Source organism: Epargyreus clarus, unplaced genomic scaffold, assembly GCF_041222505.1.
Source record: "Epargyreus clarus isolate Ecla_fem2 unplaced genomic scaffold, WU_Ecla_fem_2.2 ptg000026l, whole genome shotgun sequence".
Classification (NCBI taxonomy): Eukaryota; Metazoa; Arthropoda; class Insecta; order Lepidoptera; family Hesperiidae; genus Epargyreus; species Epargyreus clarus.
In genome coordinates, this window is record NW_027332233.1 from 16,523,652 (window position 1) to 16,538,608 (window position 14,957).

General features: G+C 35.5%; 1 protein-coding gene across 1 annotated transcript in view; it reads right to left on the minus strand.

Annotated features, from left to right (window-relative positions):
• The window catches only part of mmd (disintegrin and metalloproteinase domain-containing protein mind-meld), a 544,021-nt gene that overhangs the window by 36,026 nt on the left and 493,038 nt on the right, over positions 1 to 14,957 (minus strand). The window lies entirely within an intron of this gene.

Consider the following 14,957-nt stretch of genomic DNA (forward strand, 5'->3'; position numbering starts at 1 on the left):
TATGTGATCATCAAATGTTAAATTATTATCAAATGTAACTCCCAGATATTTTATCTTATCTGTTTGTTCTAATGTGGGGCAAGAGCAGGAATCTAAATTACATGAGTCAAATGAGCATCTATGCGCAATAATTTTGTGGTTTAGAGATTGATTGTAAGAATAATTTCGGATAGAAAAAAGTATATATTTTGTTTTATCTATATTAAGGAATAGTGAATTTTGATTTAGCCATTGAGTGACTTTGTTGAAACCTATTTGTGCTTTATTTACAGCTTCATTCCATGAGTCCGCACAAAATGTTAAAGTGGTATCATCGGCATACGTTATAATTTTACAGTTTTCCAATTTCAAGCGGCAAAGGTCATCGATGTAAATGAGGAATAATGTAGGTCCTAATATGCTTCCTTGTGGAACGCCATACACAATTTGAGACTCGTCACTAATTATATTATCTATTTTTACAGATTGCACTCTTTTTAAATAACTTTTAAATAATTGTAGTTGTATTCCCCTGATACCTATGTTATCCAATTTTTTGATTAGCTTAGTAATGCAGACCGTATCAAACGCCTTTGCCAAATCTAAGAAAATTGTAACGCATTTTTGTTTTATGTCAAGTTTATTTACCAAAAAGTCAGTGAATTCATACACCGCATCCGCAGTAGAACGTTTAGAACGAAATCCATACTGTGCATTAGAAAGTAATTTATTTGTTTCCAGATAATTTATAAGCCTGTTATTGATAATTTTTTCTAGAACTTTTGATAATGATGGTAAAATTGCAATTGGGCGATAATTATTGATGCAGTCTCTGTCACCACTTTTATAAATTGGATAAACAAGAGCTTTTTTAAATGCTTCCGGGAATATTCCTGAATTTAAGCATAAATTAAAGATATAAGTAAGTGGGGAACTGATAAGGTGTTTGATATGTTTTAAAACTTTAGAGGATATGCCATCTGATCCCGCACTACAATTGGTTTTGAGATTTGTGATAAGCGTCTCAACTTCTTCACAATCGGTTTCTAACAAAACGAATGATTTGTTTGTATTACATCTGTTAAAATAAGACAACCCTTCCAAGGAACCACGGGTGTTTTGTGAAATTCCTTCGGCCAATGTTTTTCCAACATTAACAAAATGCTTATTTATGCTGTTAACTGATTCCATACACGTAGGCTTTAAATATAGAAGATTCGATGACGACAATTGATCTTTGTTAGTGTTTGTAATATTTTTGATTTCTGCCCATAATTTTTTTGAGTTAGTGCCAGCAGATTTTAGTTTGTCTCTTTCATATTGTCGTTTAAGGTTTTTAAGTATGTTATTGCAGAAATTTCTATAACGTTTGTATGTAATGTTTAATATAGTATTATTCGGATCTTTTTTAACTTTTTTATGCATATTGTCTCTATTTCGAATACAGCGAAGTAGACTTAAAGTAATCCAAGGTTTAATAATATTATTGCGGTTTGATATAGTTTTTAAGTGTGAGTTTTTGGATATAATATTATTCAAAGTTGTAAGGAATAAGTTCGTAGCAATGTTAGGATCAGACGAATTATATATATCGGAAAAATTATTATTGAGGCAGTCTTTTAAAACTCCTTTGAAGTTAACTTTATGTATATGTTTATAATGAAATTGCGATCTGGTTGCTTTAATTTTAAGTTTAAATAATATTGCTTGATGGTCTGTTACAGAAGAATTAAGGATAAGAGTAGATGACTGATAATTTGTTTTAACTATTACATGATCCAGACATGTCTTATATCTAGTAGGTAAATTATGAGCCGGATGTAATCCATAAAAACTTAGAAGTTCTATATAATCTATGGAAGATAAGTCAGTGTTAGCATCTGAGATATCAATGTTTATATCACCAATTATAATTAAATTCTTGTGTGAGGCTAAAGAGGAAAGTACATTGTGTAGTGATACCAAAAAGTTTTCTTTGTTTTTAAAACCACACGGTCTATAAATTGCCAAAATGGCCGTCTCGTTAGATAGTTTTAGTAAAAGGCAATTTGATTCTATCATAGGTACTTCTTCTACGCAGGCTTTTAACCCTTTTTTTATATACACTACAACTCCATCGTTTTGGTTAAAACTTCTGTTTGTCATATAGCCAGAATAGTCAGCTAGTATAGGTAAATTAGTCATACAAGATAACCAGCATTCGGTTAAAACAATTATGTCAAAACTAATATCGATATCCGCCATTAAAATACAAAAGCTATCAAAGTTGCAATTTATGCTGCGAATGTTTTGTGATATAATTTTTAAAGTGTTTTCCCTGGAAAAGAATATATCATGACATTGATTAACATCGCAAGTTAACACTTCCGACACTTGGTATTTTTCAATATCATTAATGAAGTTATTTATGTGCGCGAATTTTTATATAGAAAGGTATAGGAGTGATTAATAGGTATGGTGTGTATGTTATATTTACTACATACAAATACTCTGTTGACACAATAGTTACATATGGTACTATAAACTGTTATATTATTTAGGTTTTTAGTTTTAGTTTTTAGAACACAGCAAGTCAGTTTACAAATACCCGATACACAATGCAAGTAAAAAGATTGACTCACGTATAAAAATGATTTAATTTTTAATTGTATAGTTCTTATTAGTGATCGAAGTATAGGAGTAATAAAATACAAAATATATTTTTTGTTTAGGTACATGTATAATAAGCCTAATTTTAAAATATTATAGGAAGTTACTATACAAGTAGCAATGTTTATGATTGTGATATTGTAAGATATTAATAAAATGTAAAATTATTACCCATGTCATTAATTTTTCCTTGTCCTCCGGTCAGTATCCCTCTATCTGGAAGAAAGCCTTTGTACGTCCACTTCCCAAAGTATCCCATCCTACGCTCCCTAACCATTTCCGGCCTATATCTATTCTCCCGTTCCTTTCTAAAATTCTGGAAGCCTGTGTACATAAGCAAGTCTCTATTCATATATCGAAATATAACCTGCTGAGTATATATCAGTCTGGGTTCCGCTCCGGTCACAGTACCTCCACCGCTTTAGTCAGAGTGTGTGACGACGTCAGAAAAGGGATGGACGATCGTAAACTGACGGTGATGGCGCTTGTTGACTTTTCTAACGCTTTTAACACAGTCGACCACGATATTCTCCTCGCTATTCTTACTCACTTACAGTTCTCGCCCTCTACCCTGAATTGGTTCTCTTCATATCTTCGCGGGCGCCAGCAGTCCATCCGTATGGGTAATGCCTCCTCGGACTGGGCTTATTTAGATGCTGGCGTCCCGCAAGGCGGTATTCTCTCTCCTTTATTATTTTCTCTATTTATTGACTCCATCACTCCTTTTATCAACTGTTCGTATCATCTGTATGCTGATGATTTACAACTGTATGCTCAAGCCGAAGTTGATAACATCCACAGTGCAATAGGTGAAATAAACACTAATTTGAGTGCTCTCCGGAGTTGGTCTATGCGCTATGGGGTATCAGTCAACCCTGCCAAGTGTCAAGCTATCATCGTAGGAAGCTCTAGACTGTTGGCTAGGATTGACCGGAATTCTTTACCAGCGGTCATTTATGACGGTACGCAAATTCCAATATCGGAGTCGGTGAAGAATCTTGGCATATACATTGACAGCTCCTTGGGATGGACTAAACAAGTTACAGAGGTGTCTCGTAAGGTCAATGTTACCTTGCGATCTTTATACCGCCTAAAGCACTTCCTTCCCGTTAAGACCAAACTAATGCTTGTGAACACCCTTATTTTGCCTATCATAGATTATGCAGATGTGTGCTACCCAGATCTGACCGAAGCCCTTCTGAATAAACTAGAACGCCTTCTCAACAATTCTATCAGGTTCATATTTGGCCTTCGCAAATATGACCACATTTCGCAGTTTCGCAGTCAACTCAAGTGGCTTTCTATTCGTCAGAGGCGTAATTCTAGGATTCTCTTTATGCTTTACTCTATCTTGAATGATACGAATACTCCTCCTTATCTTAAGGATCACTTCCAATATAGGTTTTCAACGCATGACAAGACGCTTCGGTCGTCTAATAATTTAAGAGCTGATATTCCACTGCATTCTAGCGGTTTTTATCATTTCTCATTTTCTGTTCAGGCGGTACTGCTTTGGAACGCCTTGCCCGTGCATATCCGGAAAGCCCCCAGTAAAGCTGTGTTCAAAAAGCTTGTCCGTGAACATTATCTGAACTCCTCATCAAACTCTTAATCGACTGTTATTACTATTTGTGTTTATTTATTTAATTATATATATGATGAATGGTATTTATGTATGTATATATATATATCATAATATAATATATATTTATTTAATTATATATCTGCTGTTTTTTTTTATTGTTTGTCGCTTTTTATTTCTTTGTACACACCTGCTGCAAATTCTCTATATCAGCTCAGGGTTGACTGGTAGAGAATGCCATCAGGCATTATGTTTGCCCTTTTGTGCATTTCTTTATAGAGGTGATGCAATAAACTTTTAAATAAATAAATAAATAAATAAAATAAGATGTTTTGTGTGCTATTTATTTTATTGTGTATTTTGTGTAATTGGATTATGTATGGTAAAGTATGTGTGTTATATATTATTGTACGATATATTGATTGCTTAAAATGTAGGATTAGTAACAGTAAACGCAGAAATACACACAGATTATTATAAGATGCATTTAAACAATAAACAAACAGATATAGTCATTTCTTATGTTTGAGGTTTTCTAGATCCATTTCACAGCTTATACGAACAGCGTTTTCTCCTTCCTTCCGTCGTATATAAATCTTGCCGTGTGCTAGCCAACAGAATTGGTAGTTATTGTTTTTAGCAAATTCTCTAGTTAAATAGTGGAGTCTCTTCATCATCGGAGTTAGGCTTTCAGAGATGTAAATATTTTTTGCAGGTCCTGCTATGTGTAAATTTGTTGTTTTGACAAAATTGCCGTTGCTTCTTTTCTTATAGTCTTTAATTGCTCTTAAAATCTTTTCTTTTAAGGAAACAGATGTAAATTCGATAATAATAGGCTTTATTTCCCCTTGTTTATTGCTTATTCTGAAAACGTTTTTTACATCTGAGGACTTCACTTCAACATTCAACATGTTTCCCAAGTATACAATGTAGTTAAAAAGGTCTTCAGCACTTTCTGAGCTTTTAGAAGGTACATTTCTCATTTCCAGGCTAGAAAGTCGAGCTGTTCTTTCAAGGTTTTCGATGCGTTCTTCTAGGGAGCTTATACGGGTATTGTAATTCTTGCGTTCTTTTTCCAAATCATCCAATCTATTTTTTGTTTCTTCATACTGTTTTGATACAAACTCGATAGAAGTTGAAATTTGTGCATTCTGTTCTCTTAATTGTTCTAAAAAAATTTGCATTTTTTTGTCTTGCTGTGAAGTCCATTCATTGAACAACTTTTCCATTTTATATGCAAAGCTTTCAAAGTCATCACCATGCTTACGTTTAAATCTCTGTGTACCGCTTAAGCTTCTTTCGTCTGTTTGTGGACGTCCACTTCCTTCTGTTAGATTCGGAGCAGATCCCGCTTGTTTTAGCGGCGAAGTGTTTGGGGAGCGTTGTAGTGGCATGACTCAGTCCGTTATTTAGCAGGCAGGTTGGCGTAGTATCACCGTAGGCCTATTTGCGTACCGTTGACATGCAGTTGGTTGAGCGCTTTGTCTATGCAAATCGTCGCTAATTGGCCCCTACAATATATGCAACAGGTGCAAGATGCGCATACGCAATCCGCTCCTTTGTAATTCCTCTTATCAGAAAGGAGGCGTGGTTTCAAGTTTTTTATTGGTTTAACATAGCAGCAAACAGCGGGATAGTGTGAAATAAGTGGTCTCACTCACCCGTAGTCTGTTTGGGTAGGTCTCTTTCTACGGTTCACAACACTGTTTCGCGCGCTCTGCTATCCTGGTAGTTGCGAATATTAATTTACCAATATTTTTAAGTAATTTTTTGAAATAATTTATGCGCGGAGTAAACTTAAAACACGTCCGTTCAGTACGGGATCCGAGGGGGAAGGGATATTAAATATACTAAGTCAATTATTAAAGTAGTAAAATATGTAAGGCAACCTAAATGAGAAAAAATAGTTACTATGATGATATTACATATGAATAACAAAGAAAATATTTTTAGTAGCTGCATTTAATTAATATGCAGTTGTATAAGACTGCAGCAATGTAAACTTTTAGGGATGATCTCGAAGCAATAATCTGCTATAGAGTTGTCAATATCATATTCGATTTTATCATCAACATCGATTAGTTAAATCAATAAACTGCTGTCTTAATGTTAATTAACGACTTCAGGTAATACTCCGGTAAATGACATTGACAACCCATGATATGCAGTACCAGTCGGCTGTATGTTATTAGTTTAAGAAGAAAATCCTACGATTTATATAACGAAAATATCAATTCGTTCCACTACGGTCTAAGTAGCAGGCCGAAAATAAACCGCCTCCCGGCATGAGATCTAATAAGATAACGAAGATTAACTGCCCGCGTTTAAATTCGGAAGCGGGGATTGTAGGCCATAGATCACGTTCGGGAATATTCGTGTGGGGTGGGCCGATTGGAAAGTGTCAAAGTAAGGTGTTAACGTGGCAAATAGCGAGCTTGGGCGAATGTTTGAGCCAATAGTTGGAAGAGATGTTTTTGCCAATATTGTCATGAGTTCATATAGTTTTAATCTGGTTAAAATTACTTCGGTCAAAATATTAAGATAGTATTTTTTTTAAGTTTTATTCTTATTGTAACGTTAAGTGAATGTAATATGTTGGTTCTACGTAAGTTCCAATTCATTTTCTTTTAAATATAACCGACTGCAAATAGTAAAATTAATTTTGGTTGAATGGCTACGTTCCTTATTTTACTGCATAGGTTTATAGAGAAAAAAAATATTAAACTATGGAATTAAACTGTGCCTATAGTAAACTGAAAGAAGAATATTTACAATTCCATTTTATATAACAGCATAACAATTTCTGTGGCATGCCAATTAAAATAAATTTTCCATATTAACCAATATTTGACCAATATTGGCCGCGCGTTGGCACCAACTTTAGTTTCCTAGCCAATCCAAAGTTTACCCGACACGTTTGAAAGTTATAAATCACAGTTCAGTGTAAGTTGCGCACTTAACCAAATGACGTTCAGCGACCACCGAACCCTGACCTCAGCTCATAAACGCCAGGATTTGTGGTTGCATTTGGAAAATTCACGTCGGATTCGAATAGATTAAAATTCGCGTTCAATTGTAGTAATCATTTCAGAGAGATTTTTTATTTTTAATTTTATTTAGGTGTTATACTATGTATGCGATTTTATGTGAACTGGCACTGTGGTATACCTGTGGAAGTAGGGGAATTAACTTTGACAGGACCCTTTTGAAGAAAAGGTCTTTATTATTGACAAGACGTCACAAAGACCCTTTTAGCATCAATTTATTTAGAGTTCTTGCTTTATTAACAAAAAATTTGCATACGGGCATATAATTTTATTACGCGAATAATCCGCCAAATACGGATAAAAATATATCCGTCTATACATTCGTATTATGTGAACGTAAATCATTTAATATGAATAATCCCGTAACTCACGCGAAAATTAGTTACAGCTCGGAGATAAGACGTCTATAGGCGGCGAGTGCCAAATGCACCCGGGTAAGTTAATCGCCATAATCGCGTCTATTCGTCTGTACTCGGCGAGTAGCAATGTAATAGTCAAAATCGTCACTCCACTCGTCTATTTTATAATATCGGGTATCTGTGTCACGAATCTGGAGCGTTCATTCATTCATTCAATAAAGCACTCGGTCGCCGGTCGTGCGGCTCGCAAATTAGTTTTGTTTAGACCGACAGCGAGCCACTGAACTCTGAACTAGAGTAGTGGGGAACTGTGGATGGTATTTAACTTGCTTCGTGTTACATGGTTTAACTTGACTGTGGAAGTAGCAAGTACTTAAGGTCCGGGTTCACTTCCTAGTTCACTTGCGTTCGACGCCAAAAGAGGTGTGCTCTAAGTTTAACGTCTGCATCTTTATATTAACCGATGAACAAATTTTGATTTACTTTTTGTGTTTGAAAGGCGACTGGGTCATGAGTTATTTCGGCTACGATTATGATCAATTATGATCAAATCTTTTTTAGTTGGAGTCGCGTTTCCCTAATTTTTTAGCTTAAGCTTATATTATAACAAGAATTCCAATTCATATGCCCAAACATTGTTTGTATTCATCTTAATTAATAAAAGCATGTGAAATCATGTACGAAGCGTACCTACGTACGCTTTAAACCCATTTTTTTCTAAAAAAATACGTAAAATCCTTTTTCTTAGTTCTTCTACTTATTGATGAATACCAGTGCTTGTGACCAGTACCTATACCTGGGATATTCATATAAATAATAGAGATTTTCCTTACCAATAAAAATGAATACCGTTCATTCAATAAACCACTTTGTTGATCGATCGTTCAGCCGTGCATTCACAAATTATTCTAGTTCGAACTGCATTCGATCAAATGCTTTCCTGAACTCTGAACTCTAGTTGGGATAACTCGAAATGATAATAAAACAAATTACCCTTTCAAACTTCGATCAAGAATACCAACTGATCGAAGCTTTCAAAGCATTGGAGGCTTATGTGGATCTTACCAGATGTAGTAAGCAAAGCAACGCCAAGGTGCGGTCGGGAGTTAGATGGGTGGCCTTTAGTGGCTTAACATGCGCGTTATTGTTTCAGAGTGGACTTTAAGCTATTGTTGTACTTTAAGTTGTTGTTGTAGACTGCGATGGTTTAACCCTGTCCAAAGTCTTATGGCGATTAGAAAATATTCAACAAGGGTTAAATACTAACTTATGACTCCTTCAACCAATCTTTAATGTGGTGAAGTACGCACTTGTGTGGGGAGACGTGCTCCCAGCAGTGGACCAATTAGATAAGCCCTATCCACATTTGCTCGGCCAAGTGTTTCGTGTTTAGGATTAAGTTTATTAGTAAATTGTGGGCCGATTAACATACTGAAACGGTTGATTGCCTTAGTTAACAATTGCCCCGGGCTAGTTCGAAACTTTCTTGGCAAACTTAAAACCGGACAAGAATACTAATACACAATTTGGTTACATTCTGACCATCATATAGTATATACGGTATGTATACAAACACGATTCCCTGGAATTTTAAATTGGAATAAATACCAGGAGTGCAATTATGTAAGTGTGGGTGAAGTTTATGAACTCGCATTTGGCTAGCGCCGTGAGATGTGGCCTAAAATCTTGCTATTTTGAAAGGAGATCCATGACCAGTACTGGAACTGTAACAGTCGCTCCTTTAATACTTGAATCCTTTAATACTTAATAGTTATGACGCGGAAACGGTTCAAACGCCTTCGTAGTTCAAACATACAATTTTCACTACTTTTAACGGTTGCGCTAGTAACCTTACAATACATTCAGTATTCGTACAATACATACCATGTTTTTTTACTTGTGGTAAACAGGAAAAACGAGAGAAGATAAAACTAGAACTTAATTCCAAATTCTCTCACTTTTGAAATCTATTCCACAGTACAGTCCATCTGGTTTATTATCTTACTTATCGGAGCATATAGCCCGAGTTGGCTGATTCCGTATGCATGTGGGACGCGCTCGGAGCTGAGTTTTGCTGTTTTTGGTAGTATGTGCATACAGATCGCCGTCGGGGGCCCTTAGGTGCCATGTTTGTATTACCAACTTCGGATTTAGTTTGAATCTGCGGTTATGATTCTTGAAGAGTAAATTTTATATATATGACGTGTGTTTGTTTTGTATAGGCCTATTAAGTAGAACACTTAAAATCTATAATATTTTTTCTTACGGAACTACCAGATCGGAATACAAATACTACGAAGAAGCTTCGTCAAGAAGCAAAGCGAGGTTCTTTCTTTATATTCAACCGTGCGTATGTCAATCGATCATTACCTACTGATCTATTATCAGTAATCAGTTATTATTGATTCATATGACGGGTAGTATATATTTATGATGATAATAACTATTGCTTTATAGCAAGTGCCAACGAAATTAAGAATTTGGAACAGTAATAAAAACAACTATTTTTCCATTATACTCTGCAAACCCTTCAACCTAAAAGTTTTAAAGTTCTAATGCCCCAGTTATTACAGATTTCCCAATCCGGGACCAGTCGCCAGTATGTTTACGTTGCCGCCCGGGCGGGTGATGCAAAGCAAACAGGCTAGTATGAAACGTTTGATTAGTTACATCCAGCGCCCGGGGGGCTATCTGCCACTGTTTATGTTGCCCGGCTCAGTGGAGGTACAATAGCTGATGTGTTGTGATTTGTTCGTACACTTTGTTATAACTTATTTAATGAGGAATTGATGTTATGCGAAGGATATTGTCATGTCGAATGTGAAGGTGGTAGAACGCTGTTATGTTCTGGTTTGAAGGGTGTGGTAAGGGAGACAGACTTTTCCGAGGTGTTCCAGCTTAGTCCTCAGGCGCATAGCGGGTGCGGGTAGCGGCGCATCTGTGGCCGACCTCAGGTAGGAATATCTAATCCTATCTGGGGTTGATTACAAATGTCCATGGGCAGCAGTAGCCGCTTACCATCAGGTGGACTACATGCTCGTTTGCTACTCCTATATTATATAAAAAAATGTCGTAACGTTTTCGTGTGTATATCGGACCCGGCAATTATCAATCCCTAAGGAGTCAAGAATTTCTAATTTCTAATTTTGTTATTTATATGATTTTTGGATATGAATCCCCTAAGTGGATACAAATGATACAATTGGGCCAGGGAGCTGTACTGAGACTGTTACACCTATTTCTTCGACATATTCAATACTTTAAGAGCAATTCATTAACCAGACTTATCGACATGCATTGATGATTGATTATTATTTGCTATGGTTTTATGCATGTTTATTTGATACACTGTTATATTTACTTACATATTGTTTTTTCGAACGTGAAGACGTCGAGTCTATTGCCATCAAAATCAATGAATAAAATAATATATACCTTTATATAAGAAAAATGTATGTAGTATTTTCTTGCTACTAAGTCCTTTCGTTCAGTTCTTCGTGGAACATTACTTTCGAGAATATTGTCATTACAAGCATTGTCACTACTATATCATGTTTTTTTTTGATTTTAAATTATTCTGACAAAAATCCAACATCCTGTATTATTGTCACTTTTCATTTAAAGTTAGAACAATAGTTTTTCTTTCTCACAGTTTTTTCTCATCATCAAAGTCGACCCCAACAGTCCTTTCAGCATTTTTCGGTTTTCGTCGTTCACGTCCAGTTGAAAAGTTGAACTTGTAAAGACAATATAAGTGGTTTTCGATAAACCTAAGCATTATACACAACTTTTGCTCAATTATTTCTATGACACAATTCTGACAACACAATAGCTGGAAATTAGCCTAATCCAGCCATATTTAGTGTGTGACTCGGTAAATTATACGCATACAGCGTGTCCCAATTTGCAACGAATTGTTCCGTTCGAATCGGACCATATGGTAGTTGATTGAGTGGAGTGGTGATTTATTCACACCTTAAACTAAAATTTGGTGAATATTTGACGTAACACATCACAAATTATTTATTACTAGCTGACCCGGCAAACGTTGTGTTGTCATATAAATAAAAAAATGTTTTGGGAACAATCCTTATCGCTTGGGGGTATGAAAAATAGATAGTAGCTGATTCTCAGACCTACTGAATATGGATATAAAATTTGGTGAAAATCGGTAAAGCCGTTTCGGAGGAGTACGGTAACTAATGTTGTGACACGAGAATTTTATATATAAGAATTTACATCAATTTCTAATTACGATAAACTTTAAAATTTAGACGGCAAATTTTGTTAGCTCAAGTAAGCGGAAATGTATGATTTTTATGAACAAAATACTATGTTAAAATATCTATAACGGAAAATCTACTGAAATACGAGTAATATAAAAAAATTAAGTCTCGAAGTATTTTTAACTAAAATATAAAACATGAAGGTAAAATAAAAAAAACTTTCCTTGAAAGCTATTGTAACAAAAGTAATAATTATTCTTATACACCTCGAACCTGAATCAAGTCATGTTTGACGCGTGAAGTCAAAACTAAGATAAATTTAGTGAAACCACTACAATGTTTGTATTTGGATGTGAGCACAGCGATAGTATCGTTAATAAATCACAACGCCTACTGGATAGGACCGTCAGGGCCAAATGTTTGGACTAAATGGGTCATAAGTTACGCAGGACATAACTTACCCTGGACTGCACCTCGATTTATTATCCAGAAGAGGGTGTTCGTGTGGCCAATGTTTGCAATAATATGTAGGGAAAAAGATTCCAGACTTCAAGAGTTAAATAAATTGTTACGTTGGGTTAAATAAATTGGTACTTTTTTCACCATTATTGAAGTTTTAATTTACCCGCATACATTATTGTTTTACAATAGTAAAACTTAATGTTGAAGTATTCTTACCACAAAGGGGAGCCTTGCGCCACACCCACATTTTAATTTTGCAACAACAGTGCTGTTGGTTTCATGCTGGGTGTTCGTATATTCTTTAAGCCAAGTGCCAAGTGCAATGTTATTAAAACCGACATTTTGGCACTAAATATCCTACTTAACGACGATATTAGCCGTTTATGACCGATTAACAGTGATTTCATATTGCTTAATGCGTCTTTCTAGCAACAAGCTCAACAGTTACGTCTATTTCTATTAGACAATACCTACAAACTAAGTTTTCAAAGCCGTAACCTTATAATGCGATCGCGATCGCTAATCCGTCTTAAAGAACCACATCGAGTTGGAGTTCCTGATCTCTTGATCTCCGCACATCGGCGCCAACTAGATCCCGAATGTAACCGTTTAGGGGATTAGACGGGCGGTTGTTTGTCAAAACTTCGCAAGTCCGAGCCGGCCTTAAAATACTAAATCCTCGAGTTTATCTAGCCTGTAATGCCCTCTTTGTTTGTTGGGAACGTGGCTCGTGTGTAGCAGTAACGTGTCTAGGCCATGAAGTTGGTAGGGCTGAGTACGGAGCGGTGGAGATCACGGTTATTCAAGAAACGACAAAACTCGCGAGAAAACGAATTCGCGATTTCTGAATTGTAAAGTCATACATCCCATGAAAATTATTTAAACAATCTTACAACCCAAACAGTTGATTTATGCTTTTCTTGCAGTTGAAACGTGGATACCATATTTGAATTTCGCGTCGTTTACGCCAATGGTATCAAGTTCTGAGAAACGTTCTTCGTCGTATAAAACTTTAAATGCGAGTAGTACTTTGTATGATTCCTTATCCATATTCATTAGAAAATCTTCGTAAAAGTTATGCTGAAATATGCTAACGTATGAATTTAGCGTTACCGGTATAACTGTTGTCAAAATTAAACTTTCGAAGAAAACATAAAATAATGAAAGTAGAAAACTAATAGACACAAAAGTAGAAATTATATAAGAAGATGGAATCCATATAAGAAAAGTTAACCGTAAAATGGTTATTTTTAGCGACTTCCGTGGAGAATATTTCATTGCCGGCTGCATATTTATAGAGATTTACGGGTTAAATATAGTTCACTGGGTGAAAAAGTACTGCGGGCCGGAACATCCACCGTTTATTGGGGCATGCCTTAAGTAAATGTAAATGGCATTGGAGGTGATTCGTGTTTTTAATGGCCATGGGATACTAATTTTGGAATCTGTTGTTTATTCAGCCTTTAAAGGTGAGAATAAGGCTTCAATGAAGTTTAGTATTTTAATTATCATATTCTTTTACGCATTATGCGACCAAATGGTCATGAAGAAGACAGCGGCCAATTCCTATATATTTTAGGCACAACTTAAGTAACATAACTGGTGTACTTTCTTAAGTACACCAGTTATGTTACGTACTTATAGTGAAGTCAATCAGGAGAGGTCTGTGACGTTTATAGTACGGTTGGATACAATTTTCCTTCGCAATTGATAAGAAGGAATGTGCAGCGTAAATATAAGTTTTATTTACAGTTTTGGTCAATTTTAGAAAATTTAGTTTTTAGTTAAGTAATGAACTATGATTTTTTATGAATCTTCAAAAACTCAAAGCGTTTAATACAATCTCGCATTTCATTTCAACATCTTCATCTTATAAGATTTAGAACTTCTTGAGACCCAGCTTGCGTATCTAGTTGAAACGTTGTGACATTAGTACCGTTTTCGATCCCGCGAGAACGATATCGTTTGTTGACTTCGGCTCCAGTTTAATTCACAGGTGGTAGCGTTAATCATTGCTATTAAAATGTTAGTAGAGTTTTCCTGATAACGTGTCACTATAGATTCAATGATTTAAGATATTATAGAGAGAGAAAGTTGAAAAATATAAAGTTTTTTCGTAGTAGATTAATATGTTTCCGGATTTTTTTTCGACCAGCAAAGTTTCAATTAATATTGTAGGTATGTGTTTGAAGTTTGAATTTGTAGAATCTAGTTTTATGATTGACGTGCATGAGGTGTACTATATACCGTTTACAATACCTAGATCCAGAAGGTAAAATAATTTAAAATATTTTTAACGTCCCAACATTAAACTCGGAAATCTATTCTGAATAGGCCGTTGTAACGGTCACAATAATACGTGAGTCAGCAATAAAATCACTTCGGCATCATAGGCAACCGCTTATAACTTGTACCAACAAACCTATCGCTTATCTCGCGCCCTTCGCCCGCGGCACCGCCCCGCCAGCTGACAATTAAACTGTTCACCCCCTCTAAAGAATACAACCCCTATCTGGACATAACTGAAGAAATCATTTGACTCTTTTATGAGTACTAAACCCTTCGTTGTATACATAATGGGGTAATCTGTGAATTGTTTTATATTGTGTTGGTGAAATTAATGTGTTTTGTTGACGAGATTCATATAAAGATA